At 38.0% G+C, this 16,187-nt stretch overlaps 1 long non-coding RNA gene across 1 annotated transcript; it reads left to right on the top strand.

Annotated features, from left to right (window-relative positions):
- Positions 1-6,832: 6,832 nt before the first annotated feature.
- LOC116731839 (uncharacterized) lies at positions 6,833-9,351 on the top strand. The gene is made up of 3 exons (XR_004341640.1): positions 6,833-6,984; positions 7,967-8,060; positions 9,153-9,351. It is a non-coding gene; the product is annotated as an uncharacterized LOC116731839 (long non-coding RNA).
- Positions 9,352-16,187: the final 6,836 nt, after the last annotated feature.

Here is a 16,187-nt window from a genome sequence, read left to right as displayed (position 1 = left end):
TTGCATAGGCTTATGACAAGCTTATGCACTGATTGTGCTGCAAGCTGATCCTGCAGCACAATCAGTGTCCTCTGACCTATAGTAACTGTCAAAAGTCTACAATCCTGTTAGAGTTTCCGGCTTTGCAAGATGAAAAATATTTTTTAGATGGTTCCTCCTTTGCAAATTCTTTTTCTCCACCTTTAATGTGATATATGTCGTATACAATTTAACAGAAAAACAAACAATGGAAGTGTCATGGCTTGACCCATGACACTTCTACCTCCACGGTAGAATCTGGTTTAATGTCTTCCTGTCCATGTAACTTGGTTTCATGGACCAGGAGATCTTTGTCCAGATTCTTCTGTGGCAAACTTTTCTATAAAAGTTAAAGTTAAATTTGACCAATATCTTAGTGGCAAATACATAAGCATCAACAGTTGTAAGTCCCTAAATGACTTTTTTAAAAAATGACAATTTATAGTTTTCATAAACTTCTTTTAGCATCTTGTGATCCACTCTTTGGATAACCTAGCTTGGATGGTCAGACTTGGACATGTTGGCAGGTGCAGGAGGATCTGAGGGTTTTTATCAATGTGAACGAATCTCTGAGAATCCAGTTTTGACCCAAACCCTCCAGATGTGTGCAAACAGATGAAGAGGTATTTTATTTTTCAGCAGAAAAATGAGTCAAAATCATTAAAGCAAAATGACTTCACAAGACAGAAACTTAGGTATTTAAAAAAAAAGCTTATCCAGAACTCAGCCCAACAGAACAACTTTTCAGTGACCTGAAGATTCCTGTAAACAAGAAACATTCTCACAATCTGATAGATATGCCCAAATTCTGCAGGTAAGTACACAAGAAAACAAAATGCTGAAATTACTTAACACAAAGATTTTTCAACAAGTAAATATTAGTCTTGTTGTGTGGACATTTATGCTGCCAGCTATTGTGCTGTCATTTGAATTGCACTTCAAATATGTCACAATAAAAGTGGGAAGTGTTTTGAAATCATTAGGTCTCAATTTTTAAGTAGGATTTTCATACTATTTAGAGCTGTTCTAAAGCAGCAAAGGCTAGGGCGTAAGAGCCATAGCACCTCTAACGAGTGTGATTAAAAATACATAAACAAATATTACTGCAAAACACAGTGTATTTCCTCACATAATTCATCATAACAGTCAATATTTCCATTCATGTTGCACCAAAACCCAAAAAAATTAACTCTGATTTTACACCGAGGACAGATTAAGCTAATGACTTAGTGTCAGCATGAGGATAGACTTTGTAGATAATGGGCACTTCCCATAAGAGTGCTTTTCGCCAAGGGGGTTATCACCTATGGTAAGAGTGTGTGAGTGCTTTTCACATACACTATAGGTCGGCGGCATTGGACCATGGACACAGAGGTAACACACTATTAACGTGCATTACTGGAAATAAATTAGCATGTAATTCTACGATTTTATTAAATGATATTTTGGGGGTCCACAAGTAAGCTGCTGTAATTGTAATTGGAATGTGTTTTGAGTGCTTGGATTATCATGCATTTATGCAAAGATATTTGACGAGCTAAAATAGTTTGCAAAAGCTCCTCAGGGAGATTTTTTTTTTTTTTTTGTTGCAGCATACATAGAGAAATTGAGTAAAGTCACGCTTATTCCTACAGACGTTCAAGATCCAGCCATAGAGTTGTCATTGTTCCTCGGGTCTTGATTTCCAACCGGGGGGCTTAGGCACAATGAAGCTAGACCCCCCATATTTCATTTCTCCCCCGCTGATAGCATTTATCAGCAGCATCCTGATAAAAACAGAATATGCAACTTAAGCCTGAGCAGGGCTTAGCCGCCGAGGAGGACCGGATTACCTGGAGGCTCGCCGGGACAGGCATGAGATTGTGCTGTCATAAAGGGCCATTAGCCTCTTGGCAAACTGTACCTCAAGCCCAAGATGACAGAGCTTTTCAAGACAGAAAGGGGGGGTAAAATATGAAACTTAAATTCATCATGACAGATGGCTGTGTGAAAGGGACATCCAGAAAGGTGGATTTGTGAAGACAAAACGAGCCTAAAAAAGGCTCATTCTTTTCCATTTTGATTTTTTTATTTGATTCTTTTGGGAGTTTCATCGAACTTTCCTATCGAATTTCTTCATGAATTAGCTAATAGCCATTGTTTTCCTCTCCCGTATGTGTTTATATGAAAAGAGAGACAGAACTTCCACACAAAACACAATGGAGTAGACTCACTGACTGGCTGGGATTAAATTTAATACAGGATCTTGACAGACATATCCTGGAAGCAAGTTGCTCTCCCTGTAGATTTACTATAGGATCCAAGTATACATTTTTTTTAAATTTATTTAAAGATTTCCCTCATTACTTGCGTGGTTAATCTATGAGAATCACATATTTATTTCTTTACAGGATTTAAATCTTCCATTGGAGTGTTGACTTAATCTTAAAATGACTTTACAGTCTATGTGTAACATTTTGATTGTGAGGAAGCACCTATTTCAGAGTGAAGGAGAAATGGCAACATGAAACACAACTGCAACAAGGTTTGTTGGCTAAACTGGCCATAAAATACTGATCTGGATCAAAAGGAAAAGTGTGAGAAATTGTTTGGTATTTTGCTGAGTGGATTCAGGTGTTGGGCTACTTTGAGTTATTAGGCAACAATAAATGTGAGCATAGAAATATCTCAGGTGGAGTTTCTCAAGGCCGTATTCTCGTGCCACTTTTATTCAATATCTAAGTGTGTCCCCACACTCTCTCTTAGATTATGGCATACCACAGCATCACTTATCATCCAGATGCTGATAGTCTCTCTGAATGTCAATTAAATTAACAAACCAACGGGTTCAAATTTCATCCAACTTTATACAGAAAAGACACAGGCAATTAGGGAAAGTTAGCAATAAAATTAGACTCAAGCTGAGGATCTGAGCATGCAAGAAACCTATAGTGTATTGCTGTGTTTCATCTTGTGTGTTATACTGCATGTCAACATCAACTTGGCAAGGGATAACAGATGGAAACTAAGCTATAATCTGGCATATTTATAAATACATCTGAATCTATGTTCATTATAGATTTAAGTTTATATTTTAGCACCCAAGAATGTCTATTACTATATAAATGCACAACCATCTTAAACATATTACCACCATAGAGGTTTTCCCGTGGAAACTGGGCATTGGTCTGTTGAATGAATGAAACAGAGAGCTGCAGTTTTTCTAGAATTCTGCTGCCAGAGTCTCAACCAACACTAGAAAAATTGATTATATCACACAGAAATTAAGATCCCTGCACTTGCCTTCCTATTGGTGATATAACAGATTTTAAAAACCTGTCACCCTGTTTTGGACATAAGAACATTTGAGAGTCGTTTACCAGGTTAAAATCTGGACCACTAAAACCAGTTTGAGAGAAAAACGGTGTTATGGATTCTTATTCTTTTCTGCATTCTGTACCCTCCAAGGGTAGTCTAATCAGTTCCAGTCTGCTTACATATTACTGGCGGCAGTCACACATAAACATGGTTATGTAAGCTACAGTGTGTGTACGTACGTACGCAGATAGAAGAGAATAAAAGAGATAGAGGAAAAGACAGGATCCATAACAACAGGATTCTTTAAATCAGGAAAGTTTATTGCAGCTTTCTCCTCAAAGTCAAAAATGACCTAATCGGCACATTTTAATTTTACTTTAACCAGCAGTTAAATTAACTTAAAAAAAAAAATGTTTATTTTAATTTGATGCTTAAATGTTTAAGAATTAAAAGAATTTATTCCTTTTCTTTAAAGTAATTTTTCTTCCCACTGTTCCTTTAGTTCCCTGTAAACCACCTTGCGTGTAAATAAACGCGTACAAATAATCTTCCCTTTTATTCTAGGGTAGAGTCAGTTCATGACTAGACAGCACTGAATTCAGACAGCTTTCCCCCAATGCCCTGTCACTTTCTCTGACGAGCGGAAAATGAAGGCTCCTCTGTTATCTTTAGGAGGTAATCTGGATTATTTGGTGGAGAACTTTCTCTTTTACTTGCTCCATCCCTGTCCCTCTGCGATGCCTGAAGGCCACATTATGAACAAGGCCTGTGGGAAACAGCGTTGGGATAACGGGGTGCAGACTGTCAGACTGGAAGGGCAGTGCCTCAGTCGGAGTCTTGCTCTGTCTCAGTAGGTGCACTTACTGTGTCTGCCGACCTGTCCTTTCCCAGAGGGCTTTGTGAAAGGGCAGAAATGTGATGCTGCTACACAGACACAAGTCACGGTGGAGTCAGTCTCCAGTGGCCATGTTGGATCTCCCAGTCTACGAACCCCCCTTTTCTTTTCTCTTTTTTTTATCCTGAGCAGAGAGACTACAGGCGCCAGGCGCAGTGTAACTGCAGTCTCAGGTATGCCGGGCGGACGTTGAGGCTACTTCCCAGGACTTCACTTGCACCTGAAACTGAGTGACACGGGAACCAGACTTCAGCAATACCTCAGGGAGGGGAGCTCAAAGCGAGAAAGAGCAGCATTCATAATTAAATGCTCCATAATGGAAGATGTGAATGAAAGTTTTTTGGGGGGCAAATTCAGTAAATTTGATCCCATCATTTCAAGCTTCTGGTCTTAAAAATAGACATGGGGAACACAAGCTTAGTTTGTAAATGGATATTTCTCTCCACTGGTACTCTTTGAATACAGGTGTAATTTTGACAGTCAGTTAATATTACTGTTCATTTTAAATGCAAAACAACAGAGTGTTGGAAAAAGTATTCCTACCTCTTAAATTTTTAAACACTTTGTCGTGTTGCAACAACAAATTTTTATGTGTTTTTTTGAGGGTTTATGTGATGGACCAATGGCGAAGCAGAAAGAAAATTCTACATTATTTATTATGCAAAATTCTGAGTGGAGATACAGTTCAAGCATAGAGAGAAGAGCAGAAAGAGAGGGTGGGGAATATTAATGTGCTGGAATGACCCAGTCAAAGTTCAGGCCAAAATTAAATAGAACATCTGTGGTAAGATCTGAAAAATCAGCTGTGATTGAATAGGAAGGGGATTCTACAAAGTGCTGACTCAGGGAGGCGGAGTCAACTACACAGCATGCTTTTAATAGTTTGATCTGGAAAGTTTTGAAAACCTTATAGCCTGCTCCTGCCCTTTAACAATTTTGCAAAACTTTGTTGTGATCTGTTGATTATATAATTAGTAAATGAAAGTCTACAGGACAAAATGTGGAAAAACTCCAAGTGATATTTGCACTTTTTAAATGGCATTGTTTAAAATTAAATGTGTTCATCGCCTCCAGAGCAGCTGTAATATCAGTTTCTTCTTTCTTTTTTCTCTTAATTTGTAAATTCTAAAAATCAAAAGTTTTGTACTTACAGCTGTGTTTTATTTCTGCGATATGCTGCTGTGCATTTTTACGTCCACATGGATGGCATTGTTTAAACACTTTAGCCTTGACTTCTTTGCAAGTCTTCTTCCTTTTTCCTCTGAGTGTTGTGCCATTGTCATGTGCAAAGGCTTTGGGTGATTACAAAATAATTTGAAAATAGAATAAGTACGCGGTGCCTAAGTTTGAGGTTTGTTCCGTCTGTCAACAAGTGACAGCTGCAGAGCAATTTCCATTGTGGCGTGAGTGGTTTTGTGGTAAATGTGCGCTCCCATTTATCTAAAATACATCCTAAGCTGTGGCTGCCGCTTCATTATTCGCGGGAGCCGCAAGGGTTACAAAGTGCATTTGTTCCCCGATGAAAAATATATACAGAAACTCCAATGGCTGGAGTGTGTTTGTTTAGAGGAAAGAGGGCTTTCTAGCGGTGTGGGAAAAAAGTGTGTGTGCTAGTTGGGGGAAGAGAGAAACGAGCACAGAGAAATTTACAGAAGAGGTGTTTGATTTCTCAAATATCTGCACATATATTTACTTGACCTTCTCATTGTCAGTCTTTGCATTAATTCTCTTCATGCTTAAAACATAATAAAAACAGAAACAGCTGCTTTGCATTGGCTCTAGCTGTAACTACAAAAGTCTAAACGTAGGAAACATTGCAATATTAAGACATATTGCATGTCTTAATGTTATTACAGAACCAAGCTTTTTTTTATAATCACATATGGTATTATTTAAACGGTTAAAGATTATAAATAGACATTTATCCATTTTCTATTAATACATTCTGGTGCAAAATTTGTGAACCAACAATAGGAGTAATATACATCAACACAATACCTTACATTTATTAATATTGTCAAGATAAGAACTATTTTACTATCCTTTTTCCTCTTTCTTCTAAGTGCCACACTTGGTACGTCAAAATTCAATAATTTTATCAAAAGTCAATATAAGTATAGTATAGATCTATGCATATATTTTTTGTCTACGTTTGTGCTGTAAAGATGTGCTATTCTTAATTAAATGCTTAAAGAGAACTTTAAACTCATACTTAATTCTTAAAAAGTTTTTATTTTATAGTGCATTTTTAATAAATATAAATAATTATAAAAAACATTATGTGCATTTTAATCTTATTTTATAAATGAACAAATCAATCTAGTTTAAGAAACATCTTCTAGTACTTCTGTTATTGATAATTGTGTTGCCATCTTCCTCTGTGAAAAATTCATTTATTATAATCTTACTGATATTATTAATTCCATGTCTGATTCTAAATTTCTTTGTATCTTTTTTATGTTTCTGAATTATTGCACTTCAAAAAAATTGTCAGGTAGTTTGATCTCATTGCCCTCAGCTGAGTCTCTATCCACAATCATATTACTGGAGTAAACTACTGTAGCTTTGCTTGAGCTTGAGTGTTGACTTTTGCGTTGTCCTGCGCAGTCGCCACCCGCCTGAACAGCCTCACTTTCCCATAATTCCCCGGTGATAGAAAACCATTCGACACGGAGCAGCACACAGCAGCAGAGCTAACATGTCAGACAAGAAGCAGACCGTAGACTTGGGCTTATTGGAGGAGGACGACGAGTTTGAGGAATTCCCAGCTGAGGGTAAATATTTTGCGTGTTTTGTGAATATATAAGGTGCTCATTTAACTTTGAACAGGATATCCGCAGCCCTAAAATGATCGCTGCGAGGCCGCGCGCAGTGACTCAGCTAGGCTAGCCGCATTAGCATTTGCTAGCTAACCGAAAAAAAACAACATTCCACTGAAACTGATTTATTTAACCACAATAATTAAATCTTCTAACATGTTGTCTCTGGACTGTATGAGAAAACTTGCATGTAATGGTTCTCTGCCATACCACTTCTCATTTTTACTGTATAAGCTGTAGCTCATCACAGCTAGCAGTGTGTCACAACGATAGCATAAAATGAGACACAGTTTGCATTAAAATATGTAAAGGTTGTGAACTTAAACAGAAAAAAATTGCCTTATTTGTTACCTACTTTAAATACATTTTCAGCAAATGTTCGTATACATGCTCTACTTTTAGCCAGAAGGCATGACGCATATTACACAATAAACCTTTTATAGGCATTAACAGAGAACATTACAACCTGGAATGAATACAGTAAAGATCTCCTTGAATCCTTTTCGACTTAATAATAAAGATAAGGATTTATTTTATTATTAACTTTAGCGCTAGTGTCAAATACAGACAAAAAGGATGTGTGTCTGAATATGGCATGCAGCCCTGCTTACACTACTTTTAGCACTTTTGACAATGTTTTTAGCAACGGGTTGATTAACCCTGAGCTCACAAATAAATACATTTCATTACATTGAGGAAAACAATACATGGTTATTAGTCTGCTACATAATGAAAACATTATGAGCAGACTTTGTTTGATTTACAATTCAACTTATCTTAAGGTCAGTCGAACAGTCGGACCAAAACTTCAACATTATACACCTACTTTGTTGTTGGCAGCTATAGAAAAAGGGCTTTTTCCTGTTTAACTTTCTGCCTGAGAGTTTAACATACAAATATATAACTGTGACTCAAACTGATCTGCTGTAAATGTCAGATTGGACGGGGCTGGATGAAGATGAAGATGCTCATGTTTGGGAAGACAACTGGGACGACGACAACGTAGAAGACGATTTCTCAAATCAGCTGAGGTAATGACTAATGTAGCACTATAAATTATATTAAAGCTCTCACTTAGCTAAGCACAGCAACATACCAAGTTGAACAGTACAGTGGAAATAAATGTTTTGGTTTTTTTTGTATTTTTTTTTTTTTTATGTCTCCCGTCTCCCTTGGATGAGTGTTAAATTTATTTAACTTGCATTTTAAATCCTCTTCCTTTGGCCCCTGTGTGATTCACTGACACCCCTATGTTTTGCTGTGCAGATAAAATAACAGTTACAGCTTTTGTTTCATCGATTTATACTAGTTTGAAGTTGTCTGTCTGGGTTTCAAGTAATGGTGCCGATATGACATATTTGTATTAACAATGTTACATCAAACAATGCAACGTAGCCTCATCTGATATTCTCAGCAAAAGTTGTATCAAAATCAAAAGTTACATCAGGGTCACAAATATTTTTGTTTACCTCATGTTCTTCCTGTTTTGTGCAGCCGGCAGTCTTGAACTTTGATATATGGCTGGGGCTAATTGTGTAGGGGAGGGGATTCTTACTGTCCTGCTGTTTTTAGATTGTCCTTTTCTGCTGCTTTTCTACAGATCACTTTTCCAGTAATGGTAGTGTACCATTTCATATTTCATGATTAGTTTTTAATGCCCTAATTGGGTCTAAAAATCAGCATATGAAATACAAGAAATGTAATTAAGTTTGATCTTAACAGGATTTATGTTCGGAAAGTTATCTCCAGGTCTCTAATGCTTTGAAGGCGCATATGTAATCAATAACTGTTGATAGATAAGTGGTGGCTCTGTTTATGTTTGAGTACACTTAGAACTTAGTAATAGTAATGTGCTATTTTATTTAGTTCAATTACAATAGACCTACCATTAAGTTGTTTCTTAAAGATATCATTATTGTTTAAGGGCACAGCTGCCATCTGCATGTATAATCATCAAATCCATAGCTGCATGCATTATCTAATATTTATGTAGTTCTTTTTCTCTCTCTTCCATCTCTTAATGGTTCTTACAATCAATACCAGAGGGTACTTATGCCCCAACCACCCACCAGTAATCATCTCTGCTGACTTGATCTTTTCTATTTTCTTTCTCCTTCCTGCAGAGCGGAGCTGGAAAAACATGGTTACAAGATGGAGACGTCATAGTGGCTCGCACTAATTCTCTGTTCAGTGACGTTGGACATGGACATTTATATTTGATCATCTCTGGATGGCCGTTTGTCACAAGAAGACTTTCAAGGATTATAATTCGTTTCATTCTTTTTTCTTTTTGTAATAAAAACTGATGTTTAGGAGGAAAAATGTTTGAGTTTTATTTTTTTTCTGCTGACAAGTTTTACTTCCATTAATACCTGGTTTGATTTTAATCCTAAATTATTTTTAACGTATCTTTTAAGTAGTGATGCATTTCTTTTATCGCGTAACAAACCTTTAAGTAATAATACAAAATATCTTGTATTTTTCATACAAAATAATCAATAGGTTTTTGGTACATACACCATAACTTTGTTGCAGGTATCGAAGAAAACCCTGTTTTGGTTTGATATATGTGCAATTTTTAAAATGGGTTAAAAAAACCCATCTTGAACTGCTAAACTACCCTTTTTTCCTCTAAGGGTGTATTCAGACCAACCCAGGATTAGAGTCCTGAATCAGACTCTAATCCGTTTGTCTAGAAAGTCCGGGTTTTTGGGGAGATCTGAATGCAAATTTGAATTCCAAAACACTTCAAAACCGAACTCTGATCCGCCTAAAAACCTAGGTCTCGGGCGGGTTGCAGTGGACTCTAAAACGGTAGAAAACCTGTCTGAATGCAACCGGACTAGAGACTGTTTCAAAAGCAGGAAGTTAGCTACAGTGCAGGACATTCTGGTCAATATATTACTCTGCTCTGCGGGTTAACGAAGATGTTGTGTCAGTTGTCATATGAACCGGTTTGCGTGTCAACACTAAGCAAGGAAAAGCAGAATATAAATGGTTTGAAGTTGTTTTACAACTTTTTTATCAGCTTATTGTCCCATTGCTGTGGTGTTCTGCAGCTGCTGTAATTTTTACACCTTTAACAAATGACAAAAACTGAATCTGAAAAACTGAAATTGTTTAAACATAATCGAATAGGATGGAGGAATTTGCTTAGTCCTCTCTTGCATCTTGATAGAAACCAAACTGTTTATAGATTTATATCAAGGGAGAATACTTACAAACATCAGCAATTTTCTCAGCTTTAATTTAAGCCATGTTTATAGAAATCGGGTAAGAAATAAAGGCGCTGCGATCATTTTTGTGATTTCTGCTCATCCCGTCTGGTTTAGTGGACAGACTGACCGCGGCTAGCGCAAGCGGCTAACAGGCGATGTCCAAACCAGTAATGTATATCAATGAAGAAATCCGACAACCGCTAAAATCGGACACTGCTCCGTTTTTGTTTACTTTTTGTGAAGAGGAAAGTTGCGCTGGTCTTCTTCAGAGGTTTTGTGTCGATTCCTTCAGTAGTTCTTGGTGCAGCGCCCCCAGAGGCGACGCGGGGGAACAGGTTTTTCAGTCAGTTTTAGTCGTTTGACAATGCAGTGTGAATGCGAACTAGAGTTATGAAAATTTAACAAATGTTGCAATTTTAGTCCCCAATCGAACCGAGTGTACCAGACTATCCGGTCTGAATACGCCCTAAAATTGTTCTTTAACTTTGGGTTACATATATTTTTGAATTCCACTCAGACTGCTTTACTGCACGAACTGAAATGTATTATTTGGCTTCAGTATTTTTACTGATAACTGTCAGGAGATGTCAGTGTGACAAAGGAGTGAACAAAAAGTGTGAGACAAGAGAAAATTGAGACGTACATAAACTGTTCACACAATCCAAGCTAGCGTGTGAATGTGTGCTTTCGGTGGATGCCACACATCCACAGTCGGTTCCTTGGAGCCAAGCTGCACAACACTCCCCTCCTTCCCTCCTCTCCTCCTTTCTCAGCCCCACAGTGCTGAGCCGAGTCCCTGAAGGAGAGATTATCCACTGCCGTGTTTGTCAGAGGTGGGGAGGGGGTCTCAGCATGGGGCCTGCCATGCCTGGGCCTGCCCCTTACTGCCAGCCAGGCCCTTCTCTTCCGCTCAACACAGCAGGGACTCTTGTACTGAACCAGAGGCCAATTTAATCCCGCCACACTCCTCCAGTGAAATGATTTCTCTGTGTTTTCAACACTCTTGGTCCAAGAGTCCCAATGAGGTGAAATGGATGCCAGTGAGACCAAAGGCCGCTTCCTCTTGAAAACAATACACTGCCACAGTTTTTGCTGCTAATTTTTGTTCTGCAGTAATATCTGTACAACACTTGCTGTTTTTCAAAGACTTGATTTACATGGTAAATATGCAAAATCAAAATGTTAAGCATAAATATATTGTAAAACATATTTTCTGCTTTTATGTAAGGTAGTCATGACCATAGCAAAATACAAATAATTCTGTAGAAACAAATCAATAGAACAAATGCTGTATGAAGGTTTTTTTTGGCGTTAAATAAAAGACAAAAAAGTAGTTATTTCTTTAGATCAATTTATTTGGATGATGTGGTAAATATTTCTATTACCTGGAGCTTTGGTAATAGTCATGTGACAGAAAGTAGATCAAGCCTTAACCTCTTAACCTTCACCCCCCCACAAAGCCAAAGTAAAAAAGGAACGCTGCTTGTTTTAAAAAAAGAGATTTGAAATTAATTTCTGCTTAACCGGAAGTGGAACCTAATAAGAGAATCTCAACTTTAAAAAATAAAAATCTGCTAAAGTTAAAATTGCCCTTCGGATTTTTGCATAACATTGAACATACTGTTATTTAAAATTCTAAATTCATCTGGAAGCTTGCAATGTTGAATCCTTTTCAGCCCCAAATCACAGATTTTTTCTTCTTCTTTTTTTTTATTGAGATTGTTTTGCAAACGGAAAAACAGAAATAGGCAGTGCTTGTTATAAACAGATCTGCATCTCTGAGAAAGAGGAATTTATACATCCAAAGCGTTTAACTTTTGCTAACTTTGCAGCAGGATAGAACATCTTCAGATTAGCACTGAGCGAGAGGCAGATTAACTTTGAACAGATTATTAGCTGATTAGTGGACTCTAAGAATATTAAATTTGTTATCATTTGTGCTTAAGTTGTTTAAATTGCCCTTTTCCTAGTAAAAAAAGACATAAGTTATTTACTTAATATGAGGTGAAAGCTATTAGAAATAATAATAATAAAAGAAACTGTCATATTTGATCTTTCATCAACAAAAAAAATGGGTAAACCTTTACTAGATATTTTAAAATGTAGGATCTTACTATGTGTTATTTTTATAATTCATGCTACAGAAATAACCCCAAACCGCATAAGCTGCATTAGATAATCAGATCAATATAAAGTTACTAATTCAGATTATTACACCCTTATAACAGGGTGACCAAAAGAGATGATTTAAAAAAGCATCCTCATTTCAGTTCAGTTTAAATATACTTTATTTATATAATTGTTTCCCCAAAGAGATCACGTAGAGGATGATTGCTGTGGGCAAGAAGGATTTCCTGTAGCAGTCAATATTACTTGACCTGAAGAAGCCTCTGACTGAACACAGTTTGTTGACTTATAACAGTCCTTTGAACCAGATGCTCAAAGTTGTCTGAAATGTTTATTTTTATTATTCTATGAAAAATCCTTCTTTTGCACAATCATCTCCAGAGGAACAGAATCTGCCTTATTTACCAACATGTTGAGCTTACTCTAACGCTGCCACCCCAACAGATGATAACAGAAGACATTGCTCTCTCCACCACCGACCCATAGAAGATATGCGGCATGTTGCTTCAAACACAGAACGACCTACGCTTCCTCACGAAGTACAGTTTTCTGTGTGCCTTCCTGTAGATGGATTCACTCTCTTGTGTTTACAATCTGTTGCTAAGTATTGAGGTGTTTACACGTGCTTAAAAAATAAACTGATCACTTTTGACTAATCTAAGTTGCATTTGTTAAAGTTTTGGTTTCTCCGCTGCCGTCTGCCTTTGTTTCAACAGAGCCAAAATTTTAAGCCTTCAATGCTTAATAGCTCAACGTGAGTTACTTAGAATCTGGTGTTACTCACCAGGTGTAACCCACCAGATTCTAAGTAACTCACATTGAGCTATTAAGCATTGAAGGCTTAAAATTTTGGAAACATGTTAGCTTATAGGCTCTATTTTGCATGTTCAAAGACTGAAAAAGTCTAAGCATGTTGACAAGCATCTGTCAGTCACTTCTATCCTTCAGGGAAAATACCAAATCCCTGTTTTTCCTTGAGTTATTATCTCAATTATCTGTAAATCACAGCCAAACAGATCTCTTGAGGACAGAGTCTATGTTGCATGCTCCAGCTGCCGCTGATATAGTTATTAATGAACAAAATAAAACATTGTGCCGAGGCACGCTGCAGAAAATAAAAGCAAGGTTTGGTGTTTTGGCTCTGACGTGCAGGTCGCTTAGACCTGTTTATGCCCGTGAAACTAAGAGCCCTGGGCTCAGATGCTCATGCGATGGGCTGGGAAGTCACTCGAGTGAGAGAAATCGGTAAGTGAGAGGAACAGAGGAGGACCTGTGACCATTTTGTTTGTGCTGAGAGCGTTAAGATTGCTCCCCAGCGTTTGACGCAGTCGAGGCTCTCAGTGGGCCCGTCGATATTCAGCCACACAAAGATCACAAAGCCTGCAATTCTTCCGTCCCATTCAGTCGTGCTCTTAATTTTTGCATCTGTTGTTACACCGTCGCTGGCAACCTGGCTTGAACGAGTCACGGTGACTCTTGTTAAATATGGCTTACACAAATAATAGGCATAAGTTCAATCATTTCCACAAAAAAAGAAGAAGTTAAACTTTGCATCAGTGAGTTCCTAAAGGCTGCAAACTGATTCTTTTCTTCCAGACTCTTTGATAAGCATTCTCTTATTTGCAAACGTTTTTTTTTTTTTCCCCTCGGCCCACGCAGTTCTGAGACCACATGCAAGAGAGCAGCCAATCGAACTGTGGCGAGAACTATTTCATAACACTTCATGTTGGGAGATGGCAGCTCCATTGTTCTCAAGGCCCACAAGCCTGTGGGCGAGAGTCCCTGCCGCGTCTGCACTGTAGAAACACACCAGCCTCTCAGGCTATATTTTCCTTTTCTTTTCTGCAGAGGCTACTGTGACCGCTCCAGCTCCCTCGGCTCAGTTCTGCCTCTCTCTCCGCTTCTCCCCTTTCTCTTCGATCCCTTCAGCGGTGCGGCGGGGTGAGGATGAAGCTGTCGTTGCACAGCTAGGAAGCGTGCAGCTGCTACTATAATAGCCATAATTGCACGTTTCTTTTGTTGGGCTGAAATTAACAGTGGGGCTACAATACTACTACTAAAACCCCCCCAAAAAACCACCAAGTAAAGATGGAGGGGTGAGGTTTTTTTTTTTTTTTTTTTTTAACTCAGGAGTGCATTTACCAGAGAGACTGCCAACCCATTGCAGAATGGCCCACACCTGCATGCTCGCACCCCCGCTAAAGTAAACACAGATAATAAGGTATAATTACTTTAGAAAATAATAACGAGGAGGAACCCTTAAGACCCCCCCCCCTCTTCTCTTAGTGACAAAGGGCTGCTTGTTTATTGTGGGGGGTGAAACAGCCCCTAAGGATGATGGCGAGTGCCCTATCAAAAGACCTGAGGGCCCTACTGAGAGTCCCTTATAGGACAGCCATCAGTGTCAAGGGGGATTTGGGCTTTTAAGTCTTTTTTTTTTTACGTTAACTGGCTCAATTAACCAGTATGGACGGACCACAGGCCACTTTTTCTGCTCCATTCATGCTCCAAAAATGATCCTGTGTTGTCTTCTTCATTGATACGAGATCTGAAGGAACACATAAAAGCAAGATAATAAGATCTGCTATGTCTATTTATTTACACGAGAAAAGAGAAGATGATTTTCACTGCTGATGTTGTTCACAACAGTTTCATAGCTTAGGGGTAAACAAATGCTGTTGGCAGCTCGAATAAATAAGGACAGTTTCACAGTATTTACGCAAAAAAAATGTGTCATTTCTTTTTACAAAATGATCTAAAATCAAACAATGGAGCTAAGTGCAGGACAATCCTGGAGGAAAACTTGTTTGGGAGGGGCTGCAGAGTGTGTGAGACTGATGCTGAGGTTCACAGTCCAGTTGGACAAAGGCTTTATAAATATGAAGCAAGAGCAACAATAAAGTGTTTTTTTTAATCAAATTATCTTAATGGTTTAGAGTCGTCTGAGAAAAAGCTTCTGCTTAAATCCAGAGAGAAATGTCTGGTCCATCCGGCTCTTTCTTTGGCTCTTTAAAAAGACTGAATGATGAAAAAAGAAAAAAAAGTTTTTCGCAGTTTTCAAAATGTAACTTTTTAAAACCTTGGTGTGCCTCAATACCGATATCAGGCCCACGTCTGGGGCTTAATAGTGCTCTTCACACTATAGTTGCTTGTGTGTGCTTACTGTCCATCAGCAACCACAAGAGCTCTGAGTGTTTTGGTAAACCAAAGGTAAACACATTGGGAAACATGCTTATCCACTTACAAGCGGAGGCCACACATATTTTCACTGAAAACCAAGCCAGAGACAGCAAAGGGTTATTTGGTCTAATCTAAAAGACTTAAAAACAAAGGGACGCATAAAACCAAACCTGGTTAATTAGGAGCTAAATCCCAATAAATTCCATTGGTGAACATGTTCTTTCTTATTAGTTCAAGTTTATTGCAGAATATAAAGAGGAAAGCCAGCAATTTGCAATATTTCGGAGTTTTTTTTTTTTTTTTCATGGCACCGTTTGTCAAGAAAGCAAGAGAAGTCAGAAAGTTTCATGTTGCAGCCAAGAATAATCTAGCACATAGATGATCATTAAATATTTAATTGATGTTTTTTCTGTTTCCCTCTTTTCCCCCCCAGAGTTATACTCAGAAGATGCAGCCTTGTCAGACGTGTTTCTCTAATCAGATCTCCAGAACAGATTGTTTGTACCATAGTTTTTGAAGAGATGAGAATGGATTTCATGTGTCTGGACATCAAATTACCTTCTGCCGTGAAGTTTGGAGGTGTGTGGAGTTGTTTCTGAGCGCCGGCTTCTTTAGATCTTTGTCTTTAAAAGG

Source organism: Xiphophorus hellerii, chromosome 13, assembly GCF_003331165.1.
Source record: "Xiphophorus hellerii strain 12219 chromosome 13, Xiphophorus_hellerii-4.1, whole genome shotgun sequence".
NCBI lineage: Eukaryota > Metazoa > Chordata > Actinopteri > Cyprinodontiformes > Poeciliidae > Xiphophorus > Xiphophorus hellerii.
This window is presented reverse-complemented; position numbering and strand designations above follow the sequence as displayed.